Below are 23,242 nucleotides of genomic sequence, written 5' to 3'. Positions count from 1 at the left end.
ACAGCAGCGGCGAGGTACCAGGCGGCCCCTGATGACAGCGAGGACGACACAGCAAACGATCCAATGGTAAGTGAACCAGTAAGCCCCTTTGTGTTGCCCGTTGTCCTAACCAGCCCGCAGACGGGGACACGAAAGGAATGCCGGGCCCTTATAGATACCGGATGTACACGGTGTCTTATTAGTAAGACAGTAGCACGGGACTGTGGCATTAGGTTGCACCGACTACCCCAACCCGTCTGGTTTGAGCAGGTGGACGGGTCTCTCTTAGGGGGGGGCCCAGCTACCCATGTTACAGAGCCGGTCCGCCTGGAATTGGGCGGGCATTGGGAAACCCTTCGCTTCATTGTCACCCCAGCTATGACAGAGGCGGTGATCCTCGGTCTAGCATGGCTGGACAAGTGGGGTCCGACCATATGGTGGGAGGGGGGTTACCGTAAGCTTCGACTTGCGGTGGGGCCCCAGCCACCAGGAGTAGGACACGAGGAGCAGGTCCCGGGGTGTACGGCCGCTGGTCCGCCACAGGGGTGTGCGGCCGTGGCACAGGCACAGGGGGAGGAGCAGGGCCCCTTCCCGGCAGTGTACAGCGACCTGGCCGCTGTGTTCAGTGAGAAGGAGTGCGACCAGCTACCCCCCCACCGCTCTACCGACTGTGCGATCGAGCTCATACCGGGGGCCAAAGTGCCAAAGCCCCGGATGTATGCCATGGCACCCAAAGAGCTCAAGGAACTACGCCGGTACATTGATCAGAACTTGGCAAGGGGGTTCATCCAGCCAGCCCGGTCCCGGGTCGCTGCACCTGTCCTGTTCAAGGAGAAAAAGGACGGATCCCTCCGCCTGTGTGTTGACTTTCGGGGTCTCAACGCAGTTTGTGTCGAACACCTATACCCCCTTCCCTTAATGAAAGATCTGCTGGCCCAGCTTGGTAAGGGCCGTGTCTTCACCAAGTTGGACCTTCGGGAGGCGTACTACAGAGTACGAATACGGCGTGGGGATGAATGGAAGATGGCGTTCAACTGCCCACTTGGTAGCTTCCAGTTCCGCGTAATGCCATTTGGGTTGCAGGGAGCCCCAGCGGTCTTCATGCAACTAATCAACCAAGTGTTGCACGAGCACCTTTACCGCGGGGTGCTCGTCTACCTTGATGACATTCTAATTTACACCACTACCCTAGAAGAACATGTCCGTTTGGTACGCCAAGTCTTACGGAAGTTGCTCGACGCCAACTTATACGTAAAACTATCAAAATGCGAGTTCCACCGATCCCAATTGGACTACCTGGGGTACCGCATTTCAGGGGATGGCGTGGAAATGGACCCACGGAAGGTTCAGGCTGTGTTGGAGTGGCAAGCTCCCAGGACGCGTCGTCAGTTACAAAGCTTCCTGGGGTTTGCCAATTTTTACCGGCAGTTTATTCCGTCCTTCGCTGCCGTTGCCCATCCCCTAACGGAACTGTTACGTACTAAACATCTGACCGGCAAGCCGAAACCCGGTCAGCCATTGCCCTGGACTCTGGTGTGCCAAAGGGCTTTCGAGGACCTTAAAACCCTTTTCGCCAAAGAGCCAGTATTACTTCATCCACAGCCTGATGCCCCTTTCGTGGTCCAGGCTGACGCCAGTGATGTGGCCGTCAGAGCGGTACTCCTCCAACGAAACAGCCGCGGGGGGGCTGCAACCCTGTGCCTACACGTCTCGCAAATTCACGACTGAACGGGCATGGGCGATCTGGGAAAAGGAGGCGTTTGCCGTTCGGTGGGCGCTGGCGACGTGGAGGCACCTGTTGGAGGGGGCGGCCTTACCGTTCGAGGTATGGACTGACCATAAAAACCTCGAGGCGTTACAAGCACCACGACGCCTGTCCCCCAAGCACGTGAGGTGGGCCCAGTACTTCGCCCGGTTCCGGTTCACCCTGAAATATGTGCCTGGGGGAAAGAATTTCCTGGCGGACGCTCTGTCACGTATGCCGCAGTACCATAGCAAAAGGGAGGAGGTGGTACAGGCCATCATGCCGCCCTATAGCCAAGGGGTCGCGCGGCTCAACCCCAGTACGGTGGGGGATAGTACATTACCAGGCTTGCAGGAAGCCACACGGGATGACGTCTGGCTCCGGGACCATCCGAGCCTCTTGACACAGAGGGAGGGGGTTGCATGGAAGGGCGACAAGATGTACGTTCCTGAGGTGCTACGGGACACTGTCCTCAAACGGTGCCATGATGCCAAGCAGGCGGGACACTTCGGGTTCCTAAAAACCTTACATCTCGTTCGACGGCAGTTCTGGTGGCCTAGGATGAAACCGGAGGTGGAAGCATACGTGAAAACATGTCACGTGTGTGCCACTGCGAAGCCCCGTGTGGGAAAACCAATGGGCCTGTTGCAGAAGGTTGCCGACCCGCACCGTCCGTGGGAAGAGATCGCCATGGACTTTGTCGTCGATCTGCCAAATAGCCGTGGTCACACTGTGATCTGGACGGTCATTGACCTCTTTTCGAAGCAGGCCCATTTCATCCCCTGCAAGGGCCTGCCTTCGGCGCAGCGGCTGGCGCGTCTCTTCCTTCAGCATGTATACCGTCTGCATGGAGCACCTCGGCACGTCATATCGGATCGGGGAGTGCAGTTCACCGCACGGTTTTGGTGGGACTTTCTCCGGCTCCTTGGGACGTCCCAAGGCCTCAGTTCGGCATACCATCCCAGCACCAACGGGGCGGCGGAGCGAGCAAACGCTATGATAGAGCGCTATCTACGCAGCTACGTCACCTACCAGCAGGACGATTGGGTGGACCTCCTGCTGTTCGCTGAAGTGGCGTACAATAATACCGTGCATGGCAGCACAGGGTTTGCCCCCTTTCGGGTGGTGCACAGGGTGGACTTCGTTCCCATCCCCGAATGGCCCCAGGGGACGGTCACTTCCCACTCCCCACAAACCTGGATCGCGCGGGTAACGGAATTGTGGGGGAAGGTGAAGGATGCCCTAAAGCAGGCCGAAGCAGCGGTTAAAGCGCAGGCCGACAAAAGGAGGGGGGATCACAGGCCCTTTCGGGTCGGGGACTGGGTATACCTGTCGACAAAATACCTCCGGCTGAGGGTACCCTGCAAGAAATTAGGTCCCAAATACATAGGGCCATTCCAGGTAACACGAGTACTTAACCCGGTGACCGTACGACTGAGACTGCCCCCCTTGTTGGGGAAGGTACATCCCGTATTCCACATAAGCCTACTAAAGCTAGCCTAAGGCCCCATCGCAGTCCGCGCCGGGACCGGTCATCGGGTCACAGTACGAGGTGCAGGAGGTACTCGACTCCTGAACTCACCACGGAAGAGTGCAGTACCTCATCCGGTGGAAGGGGTATCCCCTCTCCGACGCCTCGTGGGTTGGGGAAGGGGACGTCCATGCCCCTCGACTGGTACGGGCATTCCACCATAAATACCCCGGGAGGCCGGGGGCCGTCACAGGTATGGGCGTAAGCTCACCCAGATCCCTTTCTCTTCCAGGAGGAGCCATGGTAGAGGGGGCCGCATGTCAAGCTCCACGGGGCTTGCCATTCGCTGGGGGGGGAGTCGCAAAGCCCGCAGCAGCCGAACACCGCCACAGCCGCCCAACAGAACGCCGCCGCAGCCGCCCAGCTCGCTTCCGGCATCGCTCCAGCCAGCAGGTACGACCCACCCCCCTCCCCTCGTTTCTCCGCGCTGCCGCCTACCTCGCTCGGGTCGCAGAGGCCTCAGGCGGCGTCGCCCAGCGCGAGGGCGAGGCGGGGAGCATGCAGAGACCTGCCGTTTGCCGCGAACCAGCCGGGAATCCGTAAGTCAGCGAATGGAAGCCGCGGAGGGCCAGGGAAGACCGTGGACGTCGGGGGAGGGGCCAGCAAAGGCTGCCGCGAGCGAGGACCAGTCGAGCCGTCGGCCCGTGGCCATTCGGCCGGCCCGCACAACCGACAAGGCCGGGAGGACGCAGGGGCCGAGGAAAGGGGCTGCAGCGTCGGAAGGACTGACCAGGACGGTGATGGCATGTTGCAGCAGCCAAGTGGCCGACGGGACAACAAGCCCTGCGTGACTGTTTCCAGGGAGGGGTGGGGCCGGACTACGGGGGCATTTATGTGCTTCAGGCGGATGTTGGCTTGCTGCTAGGGGTGGGGTGAAGGGGTGTGGCACCTCTATATACAGCACTGGGAGCAAACCACTCCCAGTGCTGACTTTGTTTTGGCCGGGGATTAAATCACCTTGCTTCCACTACGTTCCTGCGTTCCTGTTGTCTTTGTCTCCTCGGGACGCCGTCGGACGGAGAGTGTCAATGCCACTATATACTGCTACTGCCCTACTGATTAAGCATCGGGTAACCCGGTGTCTATAAGGGCCCGACATTCCCTCCGCACCCCGGTCTGTTGACTGGTTAAAGCTATAGGCAGGACGAAGGGGCTTACTGGCTCACTCACCATTGGGTTGTCCGCTGCGTCGTCCTCACTGTCAGCAGCGGCTATCTGATACCTTGCCACCGCCGTGGCGTCCTCCACCGGGGCCATCCGTTGAACCGCCGGAGTCGACGACTGCTTTGCCGCCCTCGACTTCTCAGGTCCTTTCTTTGGGGTTGGCGTACCCCGTCCGGCTACCGCGGGACTCCGTGGAGTGGGGGCTGGACATTCGGCTGCCCGATGGCCCAGCTGGTTGCACCGGAAACAGCGAAAGGAGGCCCCACCAGAAGGGCCAGGAGGCCTTGACGGGCCGGCCTGTTGTCCACCCTCTCTTGGCCTCGCCAATGCCCATTGAGGTCGGCCGGTATCCCCTCCCCCTTTATGGAATTTCCTTAGCCCTGTGTCCAGTTCCACGGCCACTCTGAACCAATCTCGGAGCCAGTTTGGCACGCCTCTGTAAACACAGGCCTGGCGTAGCTCTTGGTCCAGACCCGCCCGGAAGTGGTGGACCAACAACCTTTCCGGCCACGACGAGCACAGCCGACCTGCCAGCCTCCGGAACTCTCGGACGTAGTCTGCCGCGGCTCGGCCCCGCTGCTTCAGTGACAGGATCTCCGCTTCTGCCCGCTGGAGACGTGCCGTGTCCTCAAACCGGGCATGCAGGGCTTCGAGGAACAGGCCCGCATTGCCCAGCTCCGGCGCATGGTCGCTGTAAAGGTCGGCAGCCCAAGCCGCTGCTTCCCCTTGCAACCCCGCGGTGACCGCCACCACCATCGTCCACTGAGATGGATACAGGTGGGCGTATCGGTCCAAGTGGCTGATTGCATGGCTCATGAACATAGCCAATTGATCAGGGTTGCCATCGAATGCAATAGGGATGGGCAGTGGACCCCAGGTGGTTCCCGGTCCCCACGGGGCCGCGGGTTGGACCATGCCCTGAGCCGCAGCAGCAGGGGTAGATAAGCTCTGAGTTCCAAGGCCGGGGCCCTGGGGGCCTGGTTTCCCTCTTGGAGGTGCTCCCCAAGCGTCACCCCCTGACCCACCTGGCCACGCTGGCTGGGGCTGGGGGGTTGGCACCCCGGGCACGGGGCCTCCGGCCGCTGGACCGCTCACCGCTGGCGGCAGTCAGAGCCTTGGGCTGCTCAGCCAGAAATGGATTGATTCAGAACGTCCTGACGACCCGTCCACCCGTTGTCACGAAGACGGCCCGATACCCAGCCTCGCCAAACTGGTCCCGGAGCACGTCCATCGTGTACTGCCCAGGTGCAGTTGAGTAGCTCCACTCCCCCTCGTCGTCTCCCGTGACATGCCTCTCCCTCCATTCCATGAGGGAAGGCCTGGCGCTTGGGGTGCGTACTTGTCCCGTCTCCACATTAGCCAATGCAGGACTCTGCCACCACTCCCCCGTGCCTCCTGAAGCTGTGGCTTCTTGGGCCTCACCCAAAGGGGCCGTGGTCCGTGTTACCTTTGGCCTGACCACCGGCTGCGCCTCTTGGGCCTCTGTGGCTGGTGCAGGGCCCGTTGCTCTGGCCGGAGCGTCCTCCTCCATTACCTGAGGAGCGTCTTGTTTGCCCTCTGCCATCCCCTCGAAACATCCCCTGCTTTTAGGAGAAAATATGCCTGGAAGTCCTTTTAAGTGTTTCGTTAATCAGACACATGACAGGTAAAGGCTAAGAGGCGGTGGAAATAAGGAGTGCTGACTTACTGTCACGCCCGTCCGACGACGTCCAGAAGAACGAAAGGTCAGGAACGCAGGTACGAGGTGCAAGCAAGGTTTTTTAATTCCTAGCCAACAAAAAGTCAGCACTGGGAGTGGTTTGCTCCCAGTGCTGTATATAGCTGTGCCACGCCCCATCACCCCACCCCCAGCAGCAAGCCACCATCCGCCCAATGTTCATAAATGTCCCTGTAGTCCGGATACGCCCCTCCCTGGAGTCAACCACGCCCTGCTGGTCTTCGGTTCGGCCGCCCACACTCTGCTTGTTCGCTAGCACCTCACTGCTCCTTCCTTCGAGAGCTCCTGAGCCACTGTGGTCCTGGCTGGGCCTTGACGGCCTTTCTCCGGCCGCTGGAGGCCTCTTGCGGCTCCCACTGGCAAGCAGCTGCTTGTCTTGCCGTCCGGCTGCTCTTCCGGCATCCGCGGCCTCCCAAGGCTCTCCGTGGCTTCTGACAGCCGGCGCCAGCGTTTCCAGCTTCGGGTCGGCAGACGGCTGCTCTCCCCGCGGTCCTGTGCCTCCAGTAGCGAGTGCCTGGTCTCCCGGCCGTTGGCAGGGCTCAGCGGCGCCCGGCCCCCCTGCGCTTGCCCGCGCCAAGGGGGGGAAGGGCCGCGGCCCCCCCAACCGCTGGCAAGGCCCCTCCGACCCGAACATGGTAAGTGGCGGCGAAGGGCAAGGAGGGGAGGGGGGAGGGCCGTACCTGACTCTCCGTAGGCCCATACAGGCTGGGTCGGTGCTGACGATCAGCTGGGCGGCTGCGGCGGCGGCCAGCTGCTGCAGGCCGTGCTTCACCCCCCCACCAGTGAATGGCAAGCCCCGTGGGGCTTGACATCCAGACTGATCAATATGAATTATCCGCTTCAAAACTTGCATTAATCTGTTAGCTAAAATTTTTGTGAAAATCTTATAATCTGTATTCAATAAGGATATTGGCCTATAATTTTTAGGCTGAGTCAAATCCTGATCCTCCTTCGGTATAAGTGATATGAATGCACATCTCCATGATGGAGGCACCTCTGCTCCGGACAGGATACTATTAAAAAGATATTTCAAAGGTTCCATCATTTCTTCTGATAACATTTTATAATATGTTGCTGTAAACCCATCTGTACCAGGAGCTATTCCAACCTTTAATTGTTTAATTGCCTCTATAATCTCCTCAACCACAATCGGAGAATTCATAACTCCTTGTTGTTCATCTGAAAGTCTAGGAAAATTTGCTTGCTGTAAATATCTATCTATTTCAATAGGTTGTACATTTTCAGAGGCGTATAATTTTGAAAAATATTCCCAAAAAGACTTTTTGATCAAATCTTGTTGGAAAACTTCTTTACCTTTATAATTTATTTTCTCTATAGTTCTTGATTTTTGTTTCTTACGTAATTGATAAGCCAACCATCTACCGGGTTTATTTGCGTTACAAAATGTGTTATGTTTCATATACTTCAAATTAACTGCAATCTGATCTGCCATCAACATATTAAATTGTTCCTTCAACATAGCAATAGAAACCTTTAAATTATTATCCATTGGGTTTAAAATAAGAACTTTCTCTTTTGTTTTAATCTCATCCTCCAAATCTCTACGTTTTTGTATTTGCTTTCGCCTATGTGCACTGTTCATTGAAATTAGAGCACCTCTCATGTAAGCCTTACTAGCATCCCATACCATTGACATAGAGGTGCCCATATTCATATTCAGCAAAAAAAGTCTCTTAAGTGATCTTTAAGTTTCTGCAGGTTACTCTCATGTCTAAATAAATTCTCATTTAATCTCCAAGTCCTTCTATTTTCTTCAGTTGAAAGTTCCATCTATACAGGACTATGATCTGATAAAATCCTAGAGAAAATCTTCACTTTCTTAACCCTAGAAAGTAAGTCATTAGTTATTTAAAAAAATCAATTCTAGAGTGGGAATGATGTCTGTCCGAAAAGAAAGTAAAATCTCTTTCGCTTAAATTCCGTTCTCTCCAAATATCTCTTAATTCCAAATCCTCTTGCAATGCAAAAAAAGATTTAGGCAATTTAACTTGAGTCAACACTTTAGAAGAAGTCTTTTTATCTTTCATTGGATCTATAACTCCATTCCAATCTCCCATCATAATAACAGATTTGTACTCCAAATGAGTTATTTTCTGATGCAACAGTCTGTAAAATTGTTTTTGCTGCTGTTGCTGATTTGGTGCATATAAGCCAACAATGAGACATTTCTTTCCATTCAATAACAATTCAATAAGTACAAATCTTCCTTCTGAATCAAAGTCTATTAGTTTTGGCAGAAATTCTTTCTTAACATACAAAACCACACCTGCTTTTTTCTTCAGAGCTGGAGAAATAAAATGAAGTCCCAATTTAGAATTAATCAAATACTTTTGATCTTTCAAAGTAATGTGAGTTTCTTGCAAACATATAATGTCATTTTTATGTTGTTTCAAATAGTAAAATATTTTCTTTCTTTTTTGTGGTGAATTCAAACCATTCACATTCAACGTCATCAACTTAACCATCCTTTGGCTTGTGAAGCTTATAGAGCATTCCTTGTAAATCTGTCATCACAGATCTCTTTGGCCTTGCCCCTCCCACAGGCTCTGAAGTAGGCGTGTATGTTATAGATATAGGTTCTTTTTTTTGCTCTTTCTCTTTACGTTTATATGCTGCACGGGTCATTCTTTGCTCCTTTGGATCTTTTTCCACTTGCGAGTCTCCTGCATATGGTGACATAGCCTCAGGCAATTCAACAAGTAGTTGTTCAGTCAAATCTTCCTTTGCTTTAAGTCGGGGTGATAGTGGTAAGTCAGCCTTCAGGACCGATAAGTAAAAATCTTTAGCTTTTTGAATCGTATTCAATTTATAACGTGTCCCCGCACAACTTACCACAGGAATTGTGCTTTGATCTATGTGCTGAAGGGAGGGGAGGTCAGATTTTGGCTTCAACCATGTACGTGCTGAACCTATGCTGCTCGACTAAAGATTCTTTAAGGTAAACAATGCCTCAAAGTTCTTTGAAGAGTTTCATCTTTCGGAACCATGACATCTTTAGTATAAATCTCATGTTACAACATCAGATATTTGCTCTCTTTTTCCCTTAATATCTACTATCTCATATTAGGCTAGTACAGTTCTTATTATTATCAACTAAATAAAAACATCTTTGTTACAGTTATCACTAATTTTTAGCTTATACATATCTTAATTGTGTTTGCATTCGATCCTTGTATACAATCAATGTCCTGTTATTGCTTTTCCCCCCCAAGCTTTAATTTCCCATCAATATTCAAATTAATGTTTTGTTATTTATGATTTCCAAGTATTGTACTAGCCTAATACGAGATAACAGATATTAATGGAAAAAGAGAGGAAATATCTGATGTTGTAACATGAGATTTATACTAAAGATTTATGTACACTATTGAACTATTAACCCAGTCATCACGTTGCTTTTTAAATATCTAATTGTAAAATGGTGGGAGATCGGGTATGGCTGTCCACCAGGAACCTACCGTCAATCCGGCCAGCCAAGAAGTTCGACCACCGATATTTAGGACCGTTCCCAATCGAGGCTGTCATCAATCCGGTCGCCTATCGCTTAACTCTGCCACGTTCCCTACGGGTACATCCGGTCTTTCACCGGTCTCTGTTGGTCCCTGAGCAACCGGCGTGTCCACTCCGCCGAGCCGAACCTCCCCCACCGGAACAACATGACAGGGACAGCGCTCCCGAGTACGAGGTCGCCAGCATTCGGGACTCTTGTTGGCTGAAAGGACGCTTTCAGTACCTGATCGAATGGAAAGGCTACGGACCGGAGGATTTCACCTGGGAGGATGCGACCACTGTTCATGCTCCTGCCTTGGTGACCGCGTTTCATGAACAGTTTCCATCCTGACCGCACCCGCCCCGGCAGACCTGGGGGAAGGGTCCTGCGGTGCGGGATAGTGTTGTGAGTCCGTACCAGCCTGTGATCCCGGCAGCTAGTCCGGGGAATCAGAGGAGGAGGAGGAGGAGGAGCCATCAGAGTCGGAGGAAGGCTCTGATGAGTTACAAGACTCACAATCGGATGAAGAGCCTGGCCCCTCCAATCATGTTCAGGATGAGACACAGCTGTGTGGGGGAGATGAGTCAGACTTTGAGGACTCACAGCTGGACGTCATTATAGACGCTCGTAAATGAAGGCAGTTATCTAGAGCAAATCAATACGACAACTCCAAGGGAGGAGGAGAAGGCATTGAGAAGCCACGCCTTGGGGCTGCTTTATAAAAAGGGAAGGTGTGGGCGGTGCTGGTTGCTGAAGGCAACCGTTTGTAAAGAACTTCAAGGGATCATGGTCTGTTTGTTTTACCGGTGAATTTCTTGTTTAACTACTGCTCTGTTTGCTTTTCTAACCAATTATCTTTTGGAAAAGTATTCTGTTGTTTTTGTTTTGGAGAAAACTTATCAGGACTGTTTATGAAATAAAAAGGGTTGGTTTTTCCAGCCTACTGATAAAAAAGGGGTTGTTCTTGTGATGCAACAAGGATGGACGTAGGCTGGGACAGAACATATACATCCAATTAGATTAAAATTGTTCTTATAGTTGCTCTGTTTCCCCTGGGTAGTTAGTCGGCGCTTTTCTTAGAGGGTGGGGTAGAAATTCCCTTTCCTCTCTCCTCACAGGGGGAAGAATACTTTGGGCAGCTTTTACAGGAAAAAATACTTAAAGAGAGGATCAGATCTCACCCAGTTTCATCCGCGTTGCTTTAAAGTTGCTTGGTGGTGATTTTGACTTCGGCTGTCAGCAGCTTAGTGACGGGGCATATTGGTATGGCCGGTCTTTCCCCCGCCAGTTTGGAGGGCTTCCCCAGATCAAATGGAAGGGCCACCACCCTCCCGCGATCAAATGGGGGTCCCCTCCTTGCTCGTCGCCCCTACAGGGCGACTTTCGACCCTTTCCAGGGTCCCCCAGCAGAACGAATTCGGACGCGAAAGACGGAGCTCGCCTTCCTGCGTCTGTGGCGCTGCGATGGCAAACTGGAAGTCTATATTGGTCATATTTCAAGAGTCTCACAGCCACCATGTCAACAGAATGTACTCGAAAGTAAAAAAAAACAAAAACCAAGATGTTTGCTTGTTTTGCTACTGAATCTTCTCTTGGCTTATTTTCGAGGGTTAATTTGGGGTATCAATATTGCATCTCTGAAGTCATTCTGCCTCTCTCTAAAAGCTCATGAATAAGGTCATGAATAATGTGTTCAGCAAATTCTGGGGAAGTGTAAGGGAGTGCTCCAGAAAGGCTACCCAGAAACTGAATGCTATTGGAGGAATACCAGGTACATCCATGCCCCCGAATTGATTCAACAGTTTCACCATTTCCCTGAAAAACCATAACTGACCAAGCTCCCAGCACCTCGCACTGCTCGAGGAATCCAGAAATGAAGGGGTTAACCATCCTCTGTGGACACATTCAGGGGAAGGAAGGGCGGATGATAACACTCAACCATCTACTTCTGGCCTTCATGCCCCAGGGGTGAGGGAAGAGGACACTACTAATGCTTTAAATGTTTTTCAGCAAGCACCACCTGGCTCAACAGTTGATTTGGACACAGGGGAAGAAGATTCCTTTGAGACAGCTTCACTGCCTCCTCTGCCAAGTTCCCATGAGAACTCAGTTTCTAAAGAAGCCATGTAAGAAGGGGAGGGTGGCTACAAAGATGCCATGAAAGAAGGGATGGGTGATGTAGGATGAGTGGCAGAACCTGGGTGCGGAGTTACGATGGATCAGCCTGGAATCTCTACATGGCCAAAAGTGATCTAAGTCCACCCCCCCCTTGAATTCCATCAATCTTTAACTCCTAGCAGGTGCTAAGCATTAGTTGAGAATATTCCTGTGCATTTGGCATGATGAGTAATAAGTTTAATTGGACCTTCACATGTGGACCTGATCTTCACACATGACATGAACCGGCCCTCCACCCTGGAACCGCAGTTATTCCAGACAGGAGACCAGCTGCCCCCTCCAGATCCGAAGCAAAGCCTAGGGAAAGAACTGCCCCATGCGGGCACCCTACCAGGCACAGCTCCTTGGCTGCCTGCACCACCAAGGCAAGATCAGCCACCACTTCGCCCTACACCACCAGCACCCTAAGCTCTTTACCAGCTGACACTCGGCACCCAGGCTGCTCCAGATGCTTGCCACTCTCCACCTCTCCAAGGAACTTTATCGCTGGTCCATGCCTGAGTTCAGCACAGGGGGCTCGGACTCTTTCCCAGCAGGATCCCAAGGCTGAGGGTGGGGAGTCTTGTGCCTTCCTGAAGAGGGGAAAAATAATCCACCCAGCACAGGGGGTCAGTAGCAGCTCTGGTGGCTCTATGTCTATGCTACCAATTCTTTGCATCAATTAATCAATGCATTAATTCCTTGGCTCTCCCACCTCCTGCCCCCACAAGTTCAAGGCTGGTCCCTGAAGCTTTTTCCCCACCCAAAAAACAACCCTGTGAGGTAGGGCAGGTTGACAGAAGGGCTGGCACAAAGTCTCCGAACTTTCCAGGAGTGAACCAGATCAATGTGTCCTCTTTCAACACCCATTATCTGTGCTTGAGTTCTGGCACCAATCATCTCTGGCAGTGCTTGGTGAATTAGTAGCCCAGGCAGAGGACCTCTGGGGGATTAAAAGTGCCTGTCAACATCCAGCTTGAGAATCCCAAAAAACCTCCAGATTAATTTCATTTCCAAAAATCTTACTGTTTATTGAATACACTGTGTGGTTATGTCATAGTAAAACTAACTCTGAGGTTCCCACACCAATTCATAGACTTAAACAATAGTTTTCCCAGCCAAACCCTCAACGTCTTACGTAACCCATATCAACAAGTCCACTGTGTTATGGGAACCGTCTGCTTCAAATCCACACCTGTTCTGGTGTCCTTGACAAGGCTTCAGGTTCCCATGGTCTGCAGCTGAATCGAAGAGGTTTCGTTTCTCCATCTACCCACTTGAAAGTAACACCTCCCCTGCGTTGAAACGCAGAGGCATGTAGCTGCCAAAGTTTCATCCTTGACAGTGCCTTACTCCTAAGTTACTGCATGGGTAGTCAAGGTGTTCCCATAACATACTTAACCTGCTGAGTTTGAGTTACAGTAGTGTTATTTTCATTTAACATCATACTGCTTATTGTATTAAAAACTTTTAAGGTCTCTCTTCTTATTAGAATTTTTGCTCTACTGTACAATACACTTCTCCCTTTAGGCCATTGTTACCTGCCCCTTACACACTTGTCCCCACAATTTCTGTTTCCCTTCAAAGAAATCAACACTATTAACATTAGTGCAGTGGTCCCCAACCTTTGCAGCTTGGCGGCCCGGCTGGGAGGGGAACTGGGCTGCTCCAGTGGCAGGCCAGTACACATGCGCATGCAGCACTTGCGCAAGTGGTGGGCTGGCACACATGCGTGTGAGTGCCCATCGGCCCACCTCTTGCTCAAGTTGAGCTGCATGCTCGCACGCGCATGCTCCAGCCAGCCACTCACATGGCCCAATTCTGGATAGGTCGCAGCCTCGTAGTGGGCTGCGGCCCAGGGGTTGGGGACCTCTGCATTAGTGTATAAAACATTTTAATAAGAACAATAACTAGTATACAAATACATAACATAAAATACTTTTCAATAACTTCAAAAGTAAAGTGCAAAATATTGAAATACAGTCAAAGTGAAAACGTAAGTGCAGTAAAATATCAAAATTAGTCTTCTTTGCTGAGGTCTGAAAGGATGGAACAGCTGGTTGATGGCTGACTCTCATCCAGGACTACTGTTGAGATGGATGGGGATTGTGAAAGGAAAAAATATCTATCACTATTTCTTTATCTGATTCAAACACCTCGATAGATCTCAGTATTAGAGGACTTATTGAATAATTGAAGGCCTAGGCCTGTTGTAAGTATTAAACCAAAGTTTGAGCTATGGCCTCTTTCATAATATGATAGCAATATTTTTAATCAGAACTATGGGTGTTTCTGCAAACTTGCATATTTCTATATATATTTAGAACACGAAACTTGAATGCCTGTGAATTGAGGAAGTGAAATTATGAGAATTGAGGAACTGATTTTGCAGTGGAACAATGACACATGTTGTGGAAAAATGAGTTTGTATCTGATTCAGTTACTGTTAAAATCTCAGAAGTCATGTGTTGGTGGTTTTAAGGTATAAAAGGATGGCATTAAGAGAGACTTGGGGCCATTTTGTCACCAGCCGTCACTCTTTGACTGCTCGTACATCTTGGTCCTCATTGCAATGACTAATGTAAGTATTGTCTGTGATAAATATGCATCAATATGATAAATCTTCAGAGTCAGTTAAACCTACAATACAATGGAAACTAATTGAATAGAAAAATAAGTACAATTGGTGGGAGTCAGGAAAAGATAACATAAGGGAAGTAAGATAAACACATAGGCAAAAATAGCTGGGTCTTAGAGTGGGAAAGGAAGAAGAAGCTATAAAAATATATATCTGTAAAAGGAAATGGCTAGCCAGGAAAGACATGTTGAATTGGAAAACAGGAAAATAAGCTGAATAAGATAAGAGGAAAGGCACACTGAATTGAAAAACAGGAAAAGAACCTATTGTTTTAAAATGGGGACATAAATATCTACAGAGTTTAAAATAACCATTTAAATGTCTAATTTTTCTTATTATTATTGTATATGTGAATATGATTTAATATGTTATCAGGAAATGTGTATAAGCGGACGGAAAGAGTGTAACCTCATAGTACCTCAGCCAATGGGGAAAGAGGAGGGATGTAGCGGCCGTGGATAGGGATGAATAAAAGAAGGAAATATTTTGGGTTAAAACTTTGAAGAGAATCAAGCTTTGAAAGCTTCTCTTCCGCTTATTGCAATAAACAAAAGGCCTTCACTGTGTCTTGGCTGGTTATTGGTCAGGCGAACTTGCCTCTGGTCACGAAGGAAAGTAGCCAGGAGCACATAACATCTGTGTGTTCTAAATTTCAATAAAACCTCTGAATTCTAAAGTGAGATGTTTGGGGTGTGCTGTCTCTTGCCTTTAATGGATTTTTCCCCTGAAAGGATAGAAGTACTGTAACTTTTTGGAAGAACCCTGCAAGAGTTGTTTGCATTGGGTTTTTCTTGTTTATTTTCATAATTTCTCAATAACATTTCAAAAGGTTATTGATTCCTCTTTGGATCCTACCCACACATTCTTGGGATCAATGTCACTCAAAAAGGATAATGTATGGTTCATTTTGGAGAAAAACTCTGCCAATTCCTTTACTATTAACGTTTTGGGTACATCTTTTCCTCCTCCATCTTCCTGTTCCTCCTCCTCCTCTTCATCTTCTCCTGCCCCCAGATCCCCTTGTCCTTCCAACTGATTTTGTAAGTTGTATTAACTCTTCATTAGAAAGCTCCCCCTCAGTGTAGGCAATCAAATCCTCCACACCCTGAGCATCAATGCCTAAATCAAGAGATTTGGTGAGTGTTAAAATGTCCTTGATTGATGACTTGTAAATTTTCATTGTGATCAAAACCTTCCCAATTTTTTACATATGTAGCAGAATGTTTTAAATGGTTTCTCCAAATCCCTTGCATACATACAGTACTGTAGTGATATCTTGCCAGGCTGCTGCAATGTTTTTGATGCAATGGATGATATTGTAGCCTTTCCAAAAGTCACGCAATGTTACTCCCTCTTTCTCCACTACAGCTATGGCTTTGGCAAATGTACATAAATAATATGCCTTGAATGTTGCAATCGCTCCCTGGTCCATAGGCTGTAGGAGAGGGGTCATGTTGGGGGGGAGATAGACTACTTTCACATTGAGGTGGAGATTGCTGAGATGTGGAGAATTTCCAGGGGCATTTTCCAGAAGCAGAATTCTGAAAGGGATTTTGTTCTCTAAGTGCTTAGGTCCTTACTTGTGGCACAAAGCAGGTCATAAACCAATCCTTAAAGATTACTTATGTCATCCGAGCCTTCTGATTGGATTTGTAGTACACCGGGCGAGTGTGCTTACTTATGTTTTTGAAGGCACAGAGATTTCTCTGATCTGTGGATCAGCAATGGCTTCAGTTTCAACTCAGAAACATTTCTGCCCATCAATAAAGTTATTATGTCCTTAAATGCATTGTTTTAGCCCAGTGGTGGTGAACCTATGGCACACGTGCCAGAGGCGGCACACGGAGCCCTCTCTGTGGGCATGCGCCATCGCCCAAGCACACGTGGTCTCTAAAAGTTTGCCATCACTGGCCTAAGGCCAGCCAGCCTGGAGCTGCTGTTGGGGAGGCGCCCCCTCCCCCCCGCAGCAGTGCAGCCGCGCCTCACTTACAGGCGGGCAGGGTGGGGCCTCGTGGAGGAGCTCGTCCCTCCGTGATAAGCTGCAGCTGCGCTTGGCAGGCAACCTGTAGGAGCCCGACCCTGTTGCGCTGGCCATGTGGTTGCGGTTCGACCTGCTGTGCCTGCAAACTGCCACCGTCCTACAGAGGGTCTTCTCCTTCCTGGCGCTGAGTGAGGATGGGACGGTGCCGGCGGCGGCAAACTTGGCTGTGTCCCAGCCGCGTGGGAGGTCGCAGAAGAGGCAGTGCTGGCCGGCAGTCATGGCCAGTGTGGGGCGGCGGGCCTGGTGGGCAGGACTGGTGGGCGCAGGGGGTCGATCTCCACCCAAAGCCCTGACTCATAGGAATGGATGGAAAATATCCAGCGGCCAGAAGGGAAATTTAAAGAGACGGTCGACAGCACCCTGCAAGCGGAGCGTGAAAGGAGGAAGAGGCTGGATCCGCAAAGACGCCGGTTTAAGAAAAGGCAGGAGGCAGAGACAACAGCAAGCAAATGGGCTCAGGGAGACGCGCAACCTTTATGATAATTGACTCATTTGTTCCTACAAGCGGCGGCTGCAACCCAATCGCAACACTGAAACTGTGGAGCACTCTCCTCCTAAGATCAGCCCCTCCCTGGCGCTGTCCTGGTTCCGAGCGCAGCAGCTCGGGGCCAAGAGAGCCAATGATCACCGTCAAAGTCCATCAAAGGGGCAGGGCCGGGACAAGCACATTACTTTGAGCTATAGGGTGAGAATTAGAGCAGGGAGGGGCTGCCCGGACCGGCGGAGGGAGAGGGCGGAGGGAGAGGGAGGCAGGAGGCCTCTCCTTGGCACTGCTCGCCTGAAATCGGATTAGGACGGGCGGAGTGGAGAACGGTGGGCCTGCAAGCAGCCGGTGCCACTTGTTGCTTTTTCCCGGAGGGAGGGCTGTCCCCTGCTTATGCTCCTCCATGCTCTGCTGCCGGCTTCCTGATACAAGCCACGGAAGGCACTGACAAAGCCTTGTGCACTGCAATCCCTCAAAATGATTTGCACCGTGCAAGTGAAAGCTGTAGATTGCAAGATCGGGGGAGGCAGGATTCAGCCTGGTGGGAGACTTGATGATTAGTACTTGGTTCATCCTCTGGAAAGGACCTTCTCAGGATGTGCAGTGTGCCTTCTAGTAATAACCATTACTCCAAAGAGCCCAAGGAGGGGGCGGGCAGGCAGTTATGGCACCCGGCTTGGCTCTTGCGGGTGGCAGCTTGCCTTGCTTCACGTGGGGCTGCCTTCCCAAACCCCGACTGCTCCAGCCCTGCAGGGCGCTGCCACTTCCTCTCAGCTGGGGCTGTCTGCAGGTGGGAGCAGTTGGAGCGGCGGGCTCCTGAGCACGTTCAGAGTGCCACAGCTGCCGCTGCTCGGGGGCTGGCGAGGTGGTGGAGAGGGTCACCCACTGCCTCTCTCATAGCCCAGTGCTACCTGGGGCTTTACCTGGTGCTGCTGCTCAGGGACAGCAGGCTGCTGGCACTCGGCTACGTAGCCTGGCTCTACCTGGACTGGGAGACACCGTCTTGCAGGGGGCACCGTTCCGCCTGGGCCGTCTGGCGATACCTCCGAGACTTATTTCCCCATCATGGTGAGCAGAGGAACCGGGAGGCTCCCACTGCTAGCGGGGCCGTTGGGCCTGGCAGGACACCCACTTTCTCCATTCGGGGGGTGCCGGCTCCACCAACACGGCCTTGGCTACAAACCGCTGCGGGCCATGAGAACACGGGGCTCAAACTGGTGCTGGAACTTCTTGGGGAGAACCACCCAAGCACGGTGGGGGTCGCCCTCCTTTAAGTGCACAGCCTAAACCTCATCTCCTCCACCATTGTCAAGCCGGTGTTGCTGCGTAGACCCCCTTCCACAAATGCCATCCTTTCTGTGCCCCCTCGGTCAGAAAGTGTTGGCCCTTTTTAGACTTTTATTTTTTTTTAAGCTTTTATTATCCCCTGCCTGCTGCAGCTGACTCTGGTGCCCATCTTCCAGGAAGCAGCTGCTCCCCTGCCCCCATTGACGACGCCCAAACTGCATGCGCCCTTTCACTGCACGGGGCTGTTGTTGCTGCCGCTGTTGATAACCGTTCCACGCATGCATGCACGCATCAGCCGGCCTACCGCTTCCATGTCTCCATTGCTAGGCCACCAGTCTCGCCCCCCTGCTGCAGTCTCAACGGAAGCAGGGTGTTTGGAGCCTTGAGAGCAGTGGGCGGGGCTGGAAAAGCCCCAGCCGGGTGGGGGAGTACGCACGCGCTCTTCTTCTTGAGGAGTTTCTCTCCGAACGCTCGTACTTCCACGTTGCCAGACTATGTGTGAAGGCACACGCGGGCTCATCTCAGGAGAGGCATTGCCCACGCAGGAGGTGGGAAATTTTAGTCAATGACACCTCCGCCCTGCCTCGCCTTGCTTCACCCCACAGGACAAGCCTCCTGCCCATCGCCCCACCCGCCAGAGACCCCCTGGATCTCCCCCAACCCTGCTCGGCCCCCACAGGTATCCCTCCCCACGAGCAACATCGAGGTGGCCACGCCCACCCCAGCCATGCCCACCCAGTCTGCTGTGAGCACCGTAGCCATGCCCACCCAATGGGCCACGCCCACCCGGCAACCAGCGATAAATAAGTGGGGTTTGGGTTGAATTATAGAATTATAATTATAATTATAATTATACCTATCCTTACACATACCACTCGGCCCATTCAAGTAGTGTACTGGATCTTTTTTGTGTGACTAGAGACAAAGCTGACATCTTCTCGGAGGTCACGGTACACTTTAGTGACAATAGTGATCATCAGCCTGTAAGTGTGATATTGTGAGGCCGCTCAGTTTTGAGAGCCTAAAAGAAACCTGGCTTGAAGCCCAGACTTCAGGTAAAATTTGATTGGCCTTGACAGCTACTAACTTTGAAAAACCCAGCTGCAAAGAAGGGATTTCTGGGCGGCTTATCTGTGTGGCAGGGATGATGTACTGTTTTGGAAGCTGGTCTGCCTGAACTATGAATTTAAACTTTTACTGACTCTCAGACCTATGCTTGGGGAACTGCTTTACTATTTCCCTGAATGAGAAGCATATATTATTACACAAGATGATGGAACACTTTGGATTATAAACTCTTACTTGATAAACAATTTCTATTATAAAGACCACCTATAAAACCACCTATAAAATGTGAAATAGATGTCCCATACCTAGCCATAAAAGACAAAAAATATTTTAACGTTTGATTCTAAAGTCTTCAACTTAACATATTATTAAGAAAATATGGATGAAGATCAGGAAAAAATCCTTTCCATGTTGAAATCAATACACGAAACTATCCTTTCAGCTTGTGATAAAATAAGAAGCAACACAAAGGAACAATGTTCAAGCTTAAATATACAAACCCAGATCTTGATTACAAGCAAAGAAGTAACAATGCAGAAAACAAAAGGAAAATTGGAACAATTAAACGCTAAGACAGAGAACCCAACTGACCAACACACCCAGCCAACTGAAAAATCAGACAATAGAGTGACGACATTGAAAATGGAAAAGACTTTTCACAAATCAAGAAATCAGAATATATTTGAGGAAAAGGAAGAACAGATTGAATGGAAGATAAAGTTATCAGGACAATTGTGTGAAATTGGAGTAACAGGGAGGCGGTTTAATGAATACCAATGCGCTTGTTCTTCCAAAAAACTTCAACCAAATGGTCTTTCTTATTCCAAATAATATATATAAAAATAGAGGGAGAACTATTTGATGATTCAAAGGCACTGACATGGAAGGTTAGCTGGCAAAGGAAGAAAGCCAGAGTAAGGCTGAAGAAAATAATGGCATTGACATATTAGAGGGGATATTATGTTACCAATTAGATGGTTGAATATGGTGGAAAATAGATAACTTTTAGAAAATAGAGTAACATTATAATTAAATAGATAAAATGTGTAACTAGAATATTAGACTTTGGTATAAAAAGGGAAAAAGGGAGAAGTTGAGATAAGGGAAGCTTTTGGTCATTTAAATATAAAGTACTTGGAAATCATAAATAATAGTGTTTTCTTTAATACTGATGGGAAATTAAAGTTTGGGGGGGGAAAGCAATAACAGGACATTGTTTATACAAGGACATTAAGTGCAAACACAATCAAGATATGTATAGGCTAAAAATTATCGATGAATGTAACAAAGATGTTTTTACTTAGTTGAAAATAAGAATTTGTGTTTGCCCAATATGAGATAACAGATATTATTGGAAAGAGAGAGGAAGTATTTGATGTTCTAATATTAGACTTCAACTAAAAATTTATGTATATTACTGAATTGGTTAACCCAGACAACACCTATAATGATTTTGATTTATTAGGGGATACTGTATTATCAATTAGAGGATTGAACATGGTGGAAAATAGATAACTTTTAGAAAACAGAGCAATATTATAATCAGATAAGATGTGTAGAGACTTCCGGTGGTGACGTTGAGGTGGTGCAGGGGAAAGAGGACAGTCTCCGTCCTCCAACTCTGATCTTTTCAAGTTTGGAGACCCTTCGGGGGCACAGAGAGTCCGGAGGACTACGTGCGAAAAGGGTGAAGCCTTGGGGAGTAGTGAGGTGAGAGGCAAGCACCCGCTACAACGGAGGAAAACCGTTAAATCCAACTTGAAAACTTCTGCTATCAACAGATGGCGGATCCGAGGCCTCGACTAACCACAGAGGATGCGGAAGCAAGATATACTTAATGGACTATGTCATAGAGTGAGTTAAAAATTTATGAAAATATTCCAAAATAATAGAAAAGTCTAAAAGATTTACTTGTCTGTTAATTCTGGTATTGTAAGGAAGCTCAGTAGAAGAGGGAATCCTCATCAATTTCTATCAAAATTTCTTGTTTGTCCCTTTGTAGGGCCTCGGCAATCAAATCCACCATAATAGCACCCAAATCCTCTTCCTTCTCCTCTACCACATTTTGAAATCTTAGGTAGAATGCCGCCCTATCCATTTCTAGATGGATGATCGATTCCTCCATTTTTTTATTAGTTGCCATCATTTCTGTATCTAATGTATCAACTTTTTTCCCTACTTTGTCCAACCCCACTTCTACTGTCTGGATTCTTACTCCATTTTTCTCCATTGTTTGTTGGATCATCTCAATTCTATTATCCAATTTATTCATATCCCCTCTCATTTCTACATGATTCTTGGATATTGTCTCCTGCATTTTTAGCATTGTTTCTTGTATAGCAAGAAGTGATGTCTGCATGGTTTGCATACTAGCCATTACACTCTGTTTTTCTGTACCAAACATTACTTCTAGTGTTCTTTGACCAGGTGGAGATGAGGGTGTCAGTGTTAGACTTGACACCATTTTTTTTCCTGTCCTCAGTGTTGCCATAGTTATCCCTTACTTTCAACTCCTCAGAGACTACCACCACTACCACAGTTCCCCAACTCTCTCTACCTTCTCTAACCCTCTTCACTTTCTTTCCTCTTTCTTACTTATCACAGTTTTCTAACAATTCAAATTACTTCTCCAATCATATATTATCAATCATTAGTCCATTCTTATCTCTTCCTTTGCCTTCCAAGCCTTGTCCACGTTCCTGTCACTTCCAACGTCATCCTCTCGTCGTCTCCTTCCCTTCTGCTCACTCTCACGCTCCCCCCTTTCAATCCAATTCACTTTCTCTCTCCTCTCTTAGCTGAAGACGCCGTCCTTGTCAAGCTCCGGATTTTCCTTCCAATTTCGTCTCTCCGGCCGTCAATCCGTTCCTTTCACTTTCGTCTCCTCTCTCGCCTCTCCCAACTAGAAACACCGTCCCTATTAGGCTCCGGGTTTTCCTTCCAACCTTGTCTCTCTCCTCGTCAATCTGTTCTTTTCGCCTTCATCTCCTGTCGCGTCCTCTCGCTGTCTCTTTCACCTTCCGGAATTTTACTGCCTTCGCACTTTCTCTTCGTCTCCTTGGCTTTCCAAGACCTCACCACGATCAGGTCTGTCTCCAACTTTCTTCTCCAACCACTTTCTCCAGGGATCTCTAATGTTCCAGAATGTATTCACTCTTCCGTTCCTCCTAAATCGCCATTTTCTTTTCCTTCCCAAGTATTCTCCCTTCACTTCTCTCGTCTTACGGGCTCCACCAACACCACCTTCGCCTCAGCCTCTCAGCTTTTCCTTCTTTAATCCTCACTGTCTTCCTTGTATTTGCGCTCAAACGTTTACCACAAGGTCTTTCTTTCTTTTATGTCACCTTCCTGTTAATCCTCTGGTTGTTAAATCTGTCAACTCACAGCTCTTCCCGCCGGGTCGCCGCTTGCATTGAGGATTCCCTCACCAGTTGAGCTTTCTTTCAACACCCACCCTCTTAGACACGTAAATCTTTTTTTTTGACTTTCCTATTTATTTCATAGAGATATTTTAGACTATTTTAACTCCCTCATTAACACAGTCTGTTAAGCTCCTCTTTGCTTCCGCATCCTCTGTGATTTTGTCAGGGCCTCAGATCCGCCATCTGTAATGAGGTGAGAGGCGATCACCCGTTACATTCGTTGTAACGGGTGATCGCCTCTCACCTCATTACTCTTCAGGCTTCACCCTTTCTCATGCATAGCCCTCCAGACTTTTCTGTGCCCCCAAAGGGTCTCCAATCGTAGAAAGATTGGAGTTAAGGGACAGAGACTGTCCTCTTGCCTCCACACCACCCTGACGTCACCAAATTATGCCAGACGCAACAAACTCCCACGAGAAGTGCATATTAGATTTGCTAGGAAAAAGGTGAGAGACATAATTTATAAAATTACTAGAGAAGATCCAATGATCTACAAAGG

This window comes from Protobothrops mucrosquamatus, unplaced genomic scaffold, assembly GCF_001527695.2.
Source record: "Protobothrops mucrosquamatus isolate PMUCROS unplaced genomic scaffold, P.Mucros_1.0 scaffold1940, whole genome shotgun sequence".
NCBI lineage: Eukaryota > Metazoa > Chordata > Lepidosauria > Squamata > Viperidae > Protobothrops > Protobothrops mucrosquamatus.
Note: the sequence above shows the minus strand (reverse complement) of the source record.